Genomic DNA, 13,159 nt, shown 5'->3' on the forward strand with positions numbered 1-13,159 from the left:
AAAATACAACAAGATTGGGAATAATCTGATTCTCAACATCCAACTGGAAAGCTTTTCACTTATGTTTCAGTAATTAAATTTAGAATCTTGCTTATAAGTAGTAAGCATTTCCATGTATCTTGATATTATCTAATCAGAGTTCATTTATTTGCAGCTTGTGATTCTCCCATCTATGACTAAGATTTCAATTATGTTGTTTGGTTTGAGAAATGGCACTGTCCTAAGTTGCTATGTTAGTGCAGGCTACCTGGGTCTTGTGTCAAGGCCTCCATAACCGATCTACAGGAACCCTGCACCAGTACTTCCTGGTGGCTCTCAACATGGTGGAATGCCAGCTTCCTTTTCTGGGACTTGTCTCATGCAATAATGCCAGGTCCACAGTGTAACATCAGGCTTGAAGCTTGCATTTAAAAATGATGCCATCAGCATGAATGCTGGAAGGTCATGGCAACAGTGAAGCACTTCCATCCCTGCTACCATATAATTGCATGAAATGGCACTTTAGAATCATCAGAAAATGATGTGAGAAAATTTGCTTCAAGACCTCCATCTCAGAAAGCCTTAGAATGGGAGTTTTCAGCTTCAGGTCTTTGCCCAGTGACACTGGTTTAAAGGAGGGTTAATGAAGGAAGAAATCAATGGATGCCCAGAAGTTCAACCAGAGAATGATAATGACATAGCAAATTGTTTAATAGTTCACTTGCAACATGAGGAGACAACAAACTTTTGATTCATATCACCAAATTGACAAATCTTATTAAAGAGAAATTTGTATTGCCCACTCTATAAAATGTGACAATAGTATTTATTATAATTTCACAGGCGAGGAAGCTGTGTTTCCATAATTCTAGCTCCATAAGTTAGCCCCACCTGCAAGAACTGCACTCACCAGGAGTAGACCTTGACAAATCAAGAGGAAATCTCAAACACATCCTTCATGTGTTTCTGTGGTACACATCCTTTAAGCATTAGTCTCCACTGACTGTGAAATTACTGAATCACCCAAGGGTTGAGTTTTTGATTCTAATTTATGATTAAACTCTATGATCTATGAGAAACATTTGACATTTTTTGGAACGATCCTTTTGAAATTTGTGTTGGTATGCTGTTTGAGAGATTAAGAAATAGAGCAAACACAAAAATGTAAACCCTCTCACATATATCAAGTGAGATGCAACTTCTCAGTAAAATTAAGCTCTAAACTCTCAGGATTTTTGTTGTGATTTGGAATAGTTATTATTGAAAAAAAAAAGGATTCTGAGTTGATTACTCTTGATCTGACTGTATCTACTTTTGTTTCGGAATTGAGGAAATGGTAATAGATTCTAAACTGAAGACTTAAATAGCTCAACTGTCCTTTGCTTTGGACAGAATTTCGCTAACGCTTTTTGTTGTTAAAAATAAAATCATTGCTGAAAGTTTGTCTTCTGACCCTTAAAGTTTAAACAAAGCAGCAACATGTAAAAGGTTCTCCTCCTCTTTATGAAATGGATAAATATTTCTGATATGATTGTAAGTTCAGTAAAGCTCATTGTGTTTTTTTTTCTTGTCTCCTTTTGTAATTTGCTCTACCCTTTTTCTAAAGGTAAGCCTTAGTTTTATAACTTTTTAATGTTTGCAAAACTCAGACATCTCCTGTATCTGGTGGATTGTGGCACCTGTAAGTTTTTGTTTAATCAAGAAATTCAAACCTACAATGTAAGGACTGTATCTTTTTTTGTATATTTAAAAACAGTGGACTGAAATTAGAAAGAAAAAACCCATTGTAAAACCAATATTTAAAAGAATGGCTGAAGTTTTGAAAGCAATGTCCTGACAGCCCTTGCAGATATCATCTAAATAACTTTTTGAACACGTAGTCATCGAAGTTGAGTTGCAGATGATTTGGATCTGAGGATGTACCTTTGGCAGTAAGAAGTTTATTGGTCTATGAACTAGTGAGTAGTTATCAATGATCAAGACATTTTGTCTGCCAATACTTGTGCAGTTGGTTCTCAGAATAACTGAACATCTTGGAGTGTTCCATTTTTCCCTAGCTCGGAGTGATCTCTGTTCTCTGTAATCAAACCTCACTGTCGATGTTGAAGGAAAAGTTTTATTTGGCTATAACAGTTTTTTAAGCTGTGACTTTTAACCAATAAGTTAGAATCATTTTATAAGTAATGCATCCACCTTGCATCACTTACTAAAGAATGGAAGCTCTTGAAGGGCCAGTAAAAGAATATTTAAAATAATCTCAGCCTTAGAACCTTAGAATAAAATCTACTCATCTGTCTTTCCAGTTTTTCCCCAATGCCATAATCTATTTTTACTCTGACTGGTTGCCCACGTGTGTGGAAGTGCATGTTTGTAAGGAGATTAGAGTTTTAATTAGCGGTATCATTTGCCAACGTTATCACTATTTACCTATAGTCAGATTCTAATTACTTCCAATAAAAAGTGGTTCTTGTTCGGTATCAAAACTTGGTCCATACTTGGTAATAACCTGGGTCTGAAAGTCAGGGAAATTGGCGAAGTTTGTGTAGTCAATAAAATCCTTTAACATTTATGATAACTTCAGAATAGGGAGGTCTAAATTCCCTCAAAATTATACACATAATCTGAAGCTGAACAGTGTAATATTTTTGTATTCCACAGAGCCTACAACAGATGATATTGTTTAACAGCAAAATCTTGGACACTTTTGGTGAAGTTGTGGATGGCAGTGATGATTATATCAAACAAAGAACAAGTTAATTTCATGAAACCATATGATTCAATAAAAGTATTCAGTTTTCAAGGGATTTTGTGGATAACTAGGAATGACCTCAACCAATTATTCAAAATCTATGACTGTAGATAATGGGGCTTAAAAGTGAGCTTCGTGGTATTTACTGAATCATGGCCAGGATGAAATTTCTCATGTAATCTTCCACTTTTCATCTCCCTAAGTTTGAAACTGTTGTGCACAAATTCTCCAGAACTCATATCGAGTAATGCAGAAGTGTTTGCCACTGATGTCCTATCTAAAGTCCAGCTGCTCACCATTGCAGATTCTGCAAGCCAAGAACTACCACTCATTCTGTGGTGCTCAACCCTGAAAATGCCTGAGATAAGGTTAGCTGCCCACTTCGAGGACATAGGACTGGATGGTTGAAAGGAATCTTTTATCTTGCTGACCATCCACTAGGACAGAAATTGCAGTACTGATGAGTGCTGTACGCAAAACAGAAGTGACGTACAACAACACTGCATGAAGGTTGATGATTTTCTTTGCTCAACAAGCATAAGTGCCACTGTCTTTTCTCCACTCCCTTACCCTCACAGGACAATCATTCCCTTTAATTCTGCTACTACACTCTCATCTCACATAGGCTCATAGACTATAAATCTCACTATTGCAAATATCAGGTCGACTTCACCTTCCTAAACTATTAACCCTTCCTGATCTTCTGCTCTTCACTCACTGGGGACTCCTCATTACCTCTCTCGTTCCTGCATCACCATTAATTGCACACCAATCTTTTTCCAACATAGTCAATCTTACTCTTTGTTTCATTGCAAGAAAAAATAGCCCACTACCAATTCCCCCACACCCGCCCATGGATAGACTTCTCAACGGCACTCCGTCTAACCTATCTATAATCTCCCTAGACTGCTCCCTTTTGTCCTGCAAGGTTGACAGTGATCATGCACCTGTAGTGTAATCAGACAAGCCCCTTAACTGACAGTGATGGAACCCTAACCAACTGAATATAGTCCTTCTTCACATGATTATGTTTGTAGTTCACTTGAACCATAAATAGAACATGACATAGACAGAGGGTAAACTTGACCAGGAAATACTTTATTATGCATCCTCACAGCTTCACAGTCAGTTTTAGGCTACCTCCCCTTGCTTCCAATTGGGTCACCTGACCCACTGTCTTAAAAAGGCAACACACACCTAACTGCGTACATAAAACACATCACAAAGTACTCTTGGGTCCTTTTGTTTTTGCACATCACGATTTGATGGAAACCCATGTGCATCTCTCCAGGAAGCTATAGGTCATGCTTCAGCTCTGAGTTTGATGTAGCACAGTGCCATACAGTGACATGTCCATCCCCTGACAGACTTGTGGATTGACTGCTCAGTGCTCCCTGTCATTGCAAGCTGCCTGCATCTCCTTGTGTCATAACAGCAAACTAAACCACAGCCAGCAGCTCTGTGCTAAAGTTCATGTGCTCAAAAAAAAATGTGAATCAAATAGGCTCATAGCTTCCATATAAGCTTTAAACTGAATGAGCACTAAGAAAGCCAGCTAAGAATAATATAATGCATATGTTTATGTCAGAGCCAAAGTATCCTGTGTAAATATGTGGTTGCCTCAGCTTGTAAGGTGATCTGACAAAAATATAAAAGTCATTGATGCCCATTTTCAGCTCCAAGTTGAAATGTCGAAGATGTGATGCATTGTGAGAGTTGGTATGAGAGTGGGTATGATGACATGGTTAGGCTGGTGATATGCCTCTATAGAGTTTTGTGCATCAAGGTTTGCAAATGATGGTGTTTTAGGGAGCTGCAGATGTCAGGTTCCTACTCAGTTTTACTCAAACTTACACCATCCAATTTATTGATGGAGGTTAGGAAAATTGGAAGTGTGACCTAAAGAGGGCGAGTTGGGGTCTTCAGGACTGCATGTGGCACAGTGGCTCAGAAGTTAGCACTGTTCACACACGCCATGGACCTGGGTTCAATTCTACCCTCTGCTAACTGTCTGTGGATTTTGCACATTCTCCCCATGTCTGTATGGGTTTCCTCTGGGTGCTCTGGTTTCCTCCCAAAGTCCAAAGGTATGCAGGTTATGTGGATTGGCTATTCTAAATTGCCCATAGTGTCCAGGGATGTGTAGTGTGGGTGGGTTATTGATGGGAAATGTAGAATTACCAGGGATAGCATGGGTGGAGTTTGGGATGGCGGTGGGTCTGGATAGGAATTTCTTCAGACAGTCAGCATGGACTTAAATGGCCTGCTTCCACACTGTAACAATTCTATGAAAAAAGATTTTAATTGTTTAGATTGAACATCCAGGTTACTGGAACAAAAAGAGAATAACTGTTCAAATTTGAAAAAAAAAAACTGTTTGCCCAGAAATCTAGGATGCAGCAAGGAAGAAATCCACTCGTTTCTAATAAGTGATCATCCTCTATGATAGACATCCATGAGATTAAAATTCCACCAAGTGATAGTATGGAACAAAGAAGATTTTACCTGCAAAAGAATTTAGAAAATTAAGGGTTCTCCAGGTAAGTTGACCAATGACGTCTATTCACCAGGAACAACATTGTCCACAAAGAATATCCAAGAATAAAAGATCATGCAACATCAAAAGATTCACTGCTCAGAATTAAGGTCAACATTCCTCAAGCATTAGACATGCTATTCTTTCATGTCAGAAGTGAGTGAAAGCTGGCAAAATTGGGAAATGTCCCAATTGACTATATTTGTGAAGGCAAAGACTTTGGAGGAGGTCATGTAGTGGTAAAAATAATGTCATTGTATACGTGAATAATTTTAGCTGTGGGGAAAGAGCTGTTAAGGAGATGTTATGCAAGGTAATGAATTAGTATTCATGTTATATTTGGCGCTACCTAATATGATGGTGCCTCTCCAAATTTGGATGGTGACAGTTGACTGTTGCATGAGAATACAAAGGGAGCAACTGTGTTTTGTGCAAAGAGTCCTTAGTCATCATGCCAAGAAAGTTATTGCATGCCATTCCTCATGATAAGAAACATTTCAGAAAGAGAAGATGATACAGGCCATGGCGAAGATGAGCAGGGCTTGAGTTTACATTGATGTAGCTGAGTGGATTGGGTAAAGATAAGACCATTTTAGTCCTGGTGTAGAGGTGGAAGTGGAACTTACCCTGGTATAATTTGTGGTCTTGGTTATTGCTGACCTTAGCTTAGATCCTTATGTTCAATACAATGTACGGATACATTGCTATAGATCTTGACACTTGCATTCAATGCCTCATCACACTAACATAACTGCAAATTTCTTGAAACATGCCCAGGTGTTGTTAGAATAAAGTTTCCTCTTTGACTTCTTTTGTATTGGTGAAACTTTGCAACCACATCACCCGAAATAAAGCCCAAGTCCTGTATATGGGACCCTTCTCTGCAGGGCCATTGGCAACAGAGAAGAGTCTATGGCATTGCCCCGGGTGTGGCTAATTCAGATAAGATGCAATTTTATGAAAAGATTTTGGGCAAGCATTTTCAAACGCAGTATAGTGATAATCATTTTTGTAGAGAATTCTAAGTTTTTTGAGCAGAGCTTCTCAATCCATGCATCATAATCCCAAATGGGATTGGGCTCATACAAACTGAAGCAGTCATGGCTGCTATTGATCTATGACTGTGTTTCCTGACAGCTGTGATGTCCCTTCAAGTGTTTGTTGCTGATGTATGTGATCTAATAGACTGCTTCTTGAGGTCCAATTGCTGTTGAAAAAAGTATTGTCCTTTTTTTTATTTAACTTTGTCTTTTCATCAATTCCTCCTTTGTTTAATATCTGTTTGCCCAAATCCCACAGAAAAACTATTTTCCCTACTACTCCTGTGCTCACTCAACATCTGAAACTTCCCCTTTTCTAACAGTCCCATTCAACAATTGTTGTACCCTCCTCCAAATTTTCACTGAGGTCACATGATGGCTAAAGCAGTAACATAGGTTCACAATGAAGGAAAAATATTAAGGAAGCATTATTAGAGACAAAATAAACTACTCTTGAGACTTATAATACAACTTTCAGGTCATATTCTTTTATGTATAGTATGGTATACCAATCTCCCTAGAAAATGGGGTCTACTCAACAGGATTGATTCAACTGAAGTCCTGAATTTCTAAGGCTCTATTCTTTTTAAGACAGTCCTCTTATACATTGCCTCATTGACACTAGCAGCTTATCTAGCACTGTTTCCATTTGTTCAAATTAGCTGGAGGGCTCCTCACTTGAAATAGATTAGAACTGTAATGAACCAATATTCAGTGTGACAAAGCTAAGTATGCTCATGCTAAGGATATGTTTGTTGAGACCTGCATGCATTTTTACCAGAGACACCCAAAGCATTGTGGACTCTACATTCGCACATGAACAACTGAAAATACAACATTAACCTCCAAGTTTCCAATGCTAGCCATCACAGCACAATATATGCATGGGAGAGGGTAGAGAGAATGATAACAAATATAAATATGAGATCTGAGAGAAGCTTTGAGAAACTGAATACTTTATAATCTAGATAATATTGTGTCTTGAGTATTTGTTTTGATGTATTTAAAATATTAATTAGCATCAGTACAGGAAACCCAAAATATTATTTGAACCGTGAAAAAAATAAAGATGAGAGGATATGCATTTAAATTTACAAAATGTTAGTTTTAAATTGGATATTAAGAGGAGCTTTTCTTTATTCGGAGTGATAAATCTTTGGAATTATCTCCCAGGCAAAATAAGAAAGACAAAGTATTAAGGCTGCTCAAAGTGCTGCCAATTGCTATAATAAGGCTACAATACTAGAGAGATGAGTTTTCATTTTCCAACTAGTTGCTCTTGTCCTTGATTGTACTTGAAATTTGAATGCTGACATCTATGATGGGAAAGTGTTCAAATCTCAAGGGATAATGTCTCTCATTTTGAAGTGTTGAAAAGATGAAGAAATTGTAATGTGCACAGTTGAGGAGAGAGAGAAAAATATACAGAGCTAAAATTCTACAACTTTTCAGCAGACCTATTTAATAAATTATCCTGTTATTTTCCTTTATTTATGGACATCTAACAACACAAATGCAGAGAAACCCTGTGCTATAATATTTGTAGCCGTACACAATCTTTTGCACATACATTATATCTTGCAATCAGCTTTTTACTTTGACAAGTACTGGCCTATTTGCAGAGCCCTGCCAAGGCACATATTGTAGTTGCAGTAATCTCCATAGATCATTGATCCATGTCAGACTATTCAAATACACACCAAGGCAGAATCAGGTTTTCAGCATTTTCTTACAGAACATTCTCAAATTGGGTGGGATACCAGAAATCTAGTGCTGCAGCTTCTGAAGACAAAACAGTATGTGTTATATATCAAAACAGTAGATCATAGCAGATTGATGTGGAAGAGTTTATATGCCAGCTGAAACAGTGTGAAGAAGTCAAAGATCTAATGAATGCTTATTCCAATTGCATCAGCCAATTCCTGCATAACGAATGGCACAATTGGAGACCTCTGTACCATGAAGTGATATAATTTTAGGTGGGTATTGCCTTAACTAATTGTTGACCTGAGTTGCCTTTAATCATGGACAAGTCCCAGTCTGAGTAGGAAGTTGCATCTTATAATTTGAGCAAATGCGCTTCTGGAAGATTTACTTCACTTGATGATTTATTCTTGTCTACCTGTAGGATTATTCAATATCTAGGTTATTCAACACTGTCTGATTACTTCAGAGGTACTAGTCAATTAGAAAAAGAAGAATTTGTTTTCAATACTCTATAGTTAAGAAATGCATTTAAAGAATACCTCAAAGTGAAATAAATCTGCCGATCATAAAATGGTATTAACAAGTTGCTTTCAAAATGTATTTTTAAATAATTTATTGTCATTTTACTTGGCCTGTTCAATGGTCAGTAATATTCTACGGTATTACTTTCTAACATTCCTCAAGGTGCTTAAGTATAACTGATCACTTTGACTGGTCAGATTCAGTGATCGCAGTAAACAAACTCACTAAGTAGGTGTGTATATCCCATATCCCCATTTTCAGTGAGCCTCCAAGGGAAAAATCCCTGTAAAGAAAGAAATGCTTGCATTTACCCATTGACTTTCATGCTACCCAGGCCTCTCGAAGCGTTTCACAGACAATGAAATACTTTAGAGGATTAAGATCTTGTGTACTAATCCTGATTGCATATCACACATTTCCCAATGTGGACTCTGACGTTTGAGTCTGACCATCCATTTTTAAAGGTCTCCAGACATGTCTTGATTCTGAGAAAATCTAGGCCAAAAGACATGTTTTAAAGGCTGGCCATTAGATTAGACCATGAAATGTAAATAATACCTTATCTTTCATTGATAAACAGTAAATACTGTTATGTCTCTGTTAACATTAAAGTCCTGTCTAATTTTTGGTTCCACTGAAATTTTATATTTAAAAAAATGAAATCAGGTGGAGTTTATAATAGAATAGCAGTCCTCACTTTCTCCTTTATAATAGAATGACCAATTTGTCAATGCTGAATTTAGCAGATATGTCCTGAACCAGGCCAAGACTCCTGTGGTTGATTCAATGTTCAGTCTATATTTACTAACAGCAACTGTGCCTTTTTAAGTACAGTGATGAAGCAGCTAACAAATGTCTTTACTTGCTCCTTCTCCAGAATCCTTTTATATGTACAGGCTGGGACTTGTCCATGACAAAAAGCAACTCAGGTCAACAACTAGCTAAGACAATACTCACTTAAAATTATTAGGCTCTCCAGTTCCTACCATTCACACATCTGTCAAATCTTTATATCGAAGCACTGAAGATTGAAAGGTGAAAGCTGTCTTTGAAAATGTACAAGGTCAGAGGTCACATGTTGCCAGGTTATAGTTCAACTCTGTTTATTTGAAATCACAAGGTTTTAGGAATTCTGCTCCTTTGTCAGGCTCCTTCATTCACCTGACAAAGGAGCAGTGCTCCAAAAGCTTGTGATTTTAAACAACTTTGTTAAATTATAACCTGGTGTTGTGTGACTTCTGACTTTGTTCACCTCAGTCCAACACTGGCACTACCCATCATAACTTTGAAAATGGAATAAGAAGAGATAGATATATGCCTCCAATATTGTGAGGAAGCATCCTTGAATACTCCACAAAAAGGCAAGGTGTTAAGACCAGAATGGAACAGTTTGGGAAAATATGAGAGAAATTAAATTGGGAGCACTTGAAGATGATTGTGTTTGAACATGAGTAGAGGTGTAGAAAAATGGAGAATTCTGGGAACAAAATACAAATGACAGCCTTGGAGATTTCAATATTTTGGCATGGTACAAGCATTAGCCTCATCTGGAATTCAGGATGGTTTCACCACAGTTCTATGAAAACAAGTCCCAATTCCAATGAATTGAACTTCCTTAAATCTAAAGTCCATTATGCTTCTAGGGTTGGTTACACTGTATATCCATCACAGAACTACTGATCAGTCATCAGGCTGTTTAAAAGTTGTTCCAGTCATACAAAAAATGTTTGCATTAAAATGCTTTTCACTAAGCTAAATTTAACATCAGAGGAAAGTTGCTGCTGGCCCTAGAAGAAGATGTTTACTTTCCAGCAAACCCAATCCCAAGCATGGCTATCAGTCACCTTTGCTACCTGCTTTTCCTGCTTGTGCCAAACACGCAGTTCCTACATCCTGGAATTGCTGAGGTCATGCTGTGTCCAATTAAGCCAATTTTAATTTTAAAATTCCTGTTATGAGAGTGTGCTGTTAAGGTGCATAGTTTGGACCTGGAATTTATTTGGATCGAGCTTCCAATCCAGCTTTGAAAGTCCACCCATTAGAGACATTTGGTGCCCTCATCATTGGTATTTATAGAGAATCTGGACTTGGGTATAAGGAATCTTGAACTATGTAAAACGGCTGTTTTTGTTTTAAGAATCACTTAAATACACAAACAGTTTATTGGGTTGAAGAGATCAATTTTACAGGACACATGTGGGGTAATGCATTTTGGAATGAAAAATAAATAATGAATGTATACATGAAAATACCCTAGGCCTTACAGTTTGCAAAAAAAAAATTAGTTGACTAGCTAATTCCCTAAAAGTAGAAGTGCATGTAAATAAAGTCATGTCAGGGCGAAACACTTTTGGATTTGCTATAATTAAAAACACAGAATGCAGGATTTTCTGTTCAGGTCATCAACGAAAGCCACATCCTTTAGAAACTGAAGTCTATTATTATGACCCAACATCTTGTCATACAATCATGTCATTAAACCATGGAGACTGATGGATGGGAAAATAAGGTGATTGCAAAGAGCTTGCAAAGGGATGGAGAATGATTAATTGATGAGGGTGGATGAAGTACATTGAAGAAAAGTGTGAAATTAATCACCTCGCTAAATGGAAGAGAAAGCACTTTTTTAAAAGTGAGAGGCAAGTACAAATTGGGAACAATTTCCTCTTTTAAACTTAGTTGTTACCCATGACCCATTCTTTTCAGTATGTGGTGCCGTTAAATACCTTTGTGTGACACTGCACACAACCATTTTCATCAGAAAAAGACCTAAAGCATATTTTAGCCCACATGGCAGGAATGTTGGCTGGGATTCATAGGAATTTTGGGACCCTTATACAAGTATCACAGAAATTTAACTTGAAAGTATCCCAGTCAGATAAATGATAATTTGGTCTTTTATTGCAGTTGGGTTGGAATGCAAATCTTGATGTAATTACCATATATACTCATGAAGAAGTCAAATTTTTAAAACTATTTTTAAGGTTAAATTTATGGGCTCAAGCATTACATGGATACTACTTCTGAGTAGCCAAAATTCATGCTACAGTCCAAAATACCCTTTCATTAGCAAAAGCCCAATTGATCTAAACAAATAAAGCAAAAAAGAAGGTTAACTTGCTATCTGTGAAGTATTACTATCAATGTTTACATGAGATAAATGGAAAATTCCAGATTTTTTTGGCCATAAATAGGAATTGGCTTTTACATGAGTGATTTTTATTCAGATATAAACAGTATGTAAAACTTTGAGACACACTTGACGTATTTTGGAAGGAAAAAGAAGAGTTTACATAGTGTAACGGCTCTCCCTGTATTTTGTGTTTTGTTGGCTTTGAACACTTTGGCATGTCCTGAGGAAGTGAAAAGAGCTATATTAATGGAAGATCTTTTGAAGAATAGTGTATTTTCTTTGTTTAAAATGAGAAAGTTCATTGACATATTATCTTAACTAGATATTCCTGTTTTGAAGAGAAAGCATGCAGATTCTACAATAGAAATTCATATTTGTCCATATATAGATCTTCATATTATCGATGATTTCAGTATAGAATGAATTCAAAACCCCATCCTCAACCCCAACTCCATCAAAACAATGTCATCTGTAATAAAAGATTCAGAGAGTCTGATAGTTCTCACTTTCCCCATAATTATGCACATATTGTTAACTATCCGGATGTTTATCCAATTCTATTTTGAAAGCCATAATTGCACTGTCAGGTACTACATTCTTGATTCTAATCACTCACTGCCTTAAAGTGTTTGCTCTTGCTACAATTAATCCTGAACATGTAGCTCTTGTTCTCATCACCTCCACCATATGAAATATTTTCTTTCTATCCACACTCTATGCACCTCTTATGGTCTTGAGTGCTTCTATCAAACTTCTTTTCAAATTTATCTAATTTTTAAGATTAATACCATCAGCTGTTTCAACTTTCTTTACAATTAAAGTCTCTCCTTCATTGAAGCATTTTTTATAAATCTTTTCTGCACCTTCCTGAAATGTGTCATCCAGAACAACCCCAAGTGAAGATGAACTTTTGTTTTATAAAGTTTCATCATGGTTGTTTATGCTATGTTTTGATTTATAAACCTTGCCACAATCAATGATTTGTTCATATCTCCCTCCAATCTCTCTGTTCTGGGGTCCATTTTAACTTGCACCCATCATTTTATGTTGACTTGTGTTATGACATGGGGTAAACTCTCCTGCTTAATTTAAACCCAGCAACACAGAAAAGATTTATCCCATGCAGTAATCTGTAAAAATTCGAGTTACCAAGAACTATCTAAAAAAACAATTAACAACTTTATTTCTTAAAGTATAACAGAGAATAATTAATAAAAACTATTTACAATTCCTTCCTCTAACCCATCTTTTACCTTCAGTTCTATGATACTAGTCTGATAAAACTCCCAATTAAGATTTACAGAAAAAATTAAATTTTAAACCAGCCAGTGGTTGAATCTTCTCTTTATCTTTGTTGGCAGATTGGCTCTCTAGGTCAGTGTTGAGGTTTCTCCTCTGTGCAAACTCCTTCTCTATACAGGTACCTCTGAGTTCTGACTAGCAGTCCACAGCTGTTGGTCTTGTGGCAGTTCTCCTCCCAACTATTCAATTTC

General features: G+C 36.8%; 1 long non-coding RNA gene across 2 annotated transcripts in view; it reads left to right on the forward strand.

Moving 5' to 3' along the window:
- The window catches only part of LOC122551128, a 123,987-nt gene that overhangs the window by 71,498 nt on the left and 39,330 nt on the right, over positions 1 to 13,159 (forward strand). The window contains exon 2 of one of the 2 annotated variants that reach the window (XR_006312023.1): positions 823 to 950. The exons of the other annotated variant lie outside the window; for it this stretch is intronic. This is a non-coding gene — a long non-coding RNA (uncharacterized LOC122551128). The remainder of the gene's footprint in view (positions 1 to 822; positions 951 to 13,159) is intronic. 2 annotated transcript variants of the gene reach the window in all.

Source organism: Chiloscyllium plagiosum, chromosome 6 (genome assembly GCF_004010195.1).
Source record: "Chiloscyllium plagiosum isolate BGI_BamShark_2017 chromosome 6, ASM401019v2, whole genome shotgun sequence".
NCBI lineage: Eukaryota > Metazoa > Chordata > Chondrichthyes > Orectolobiformes > Hemiscylliidae > Chiloscyllium > Chiloscyllium plagiosum.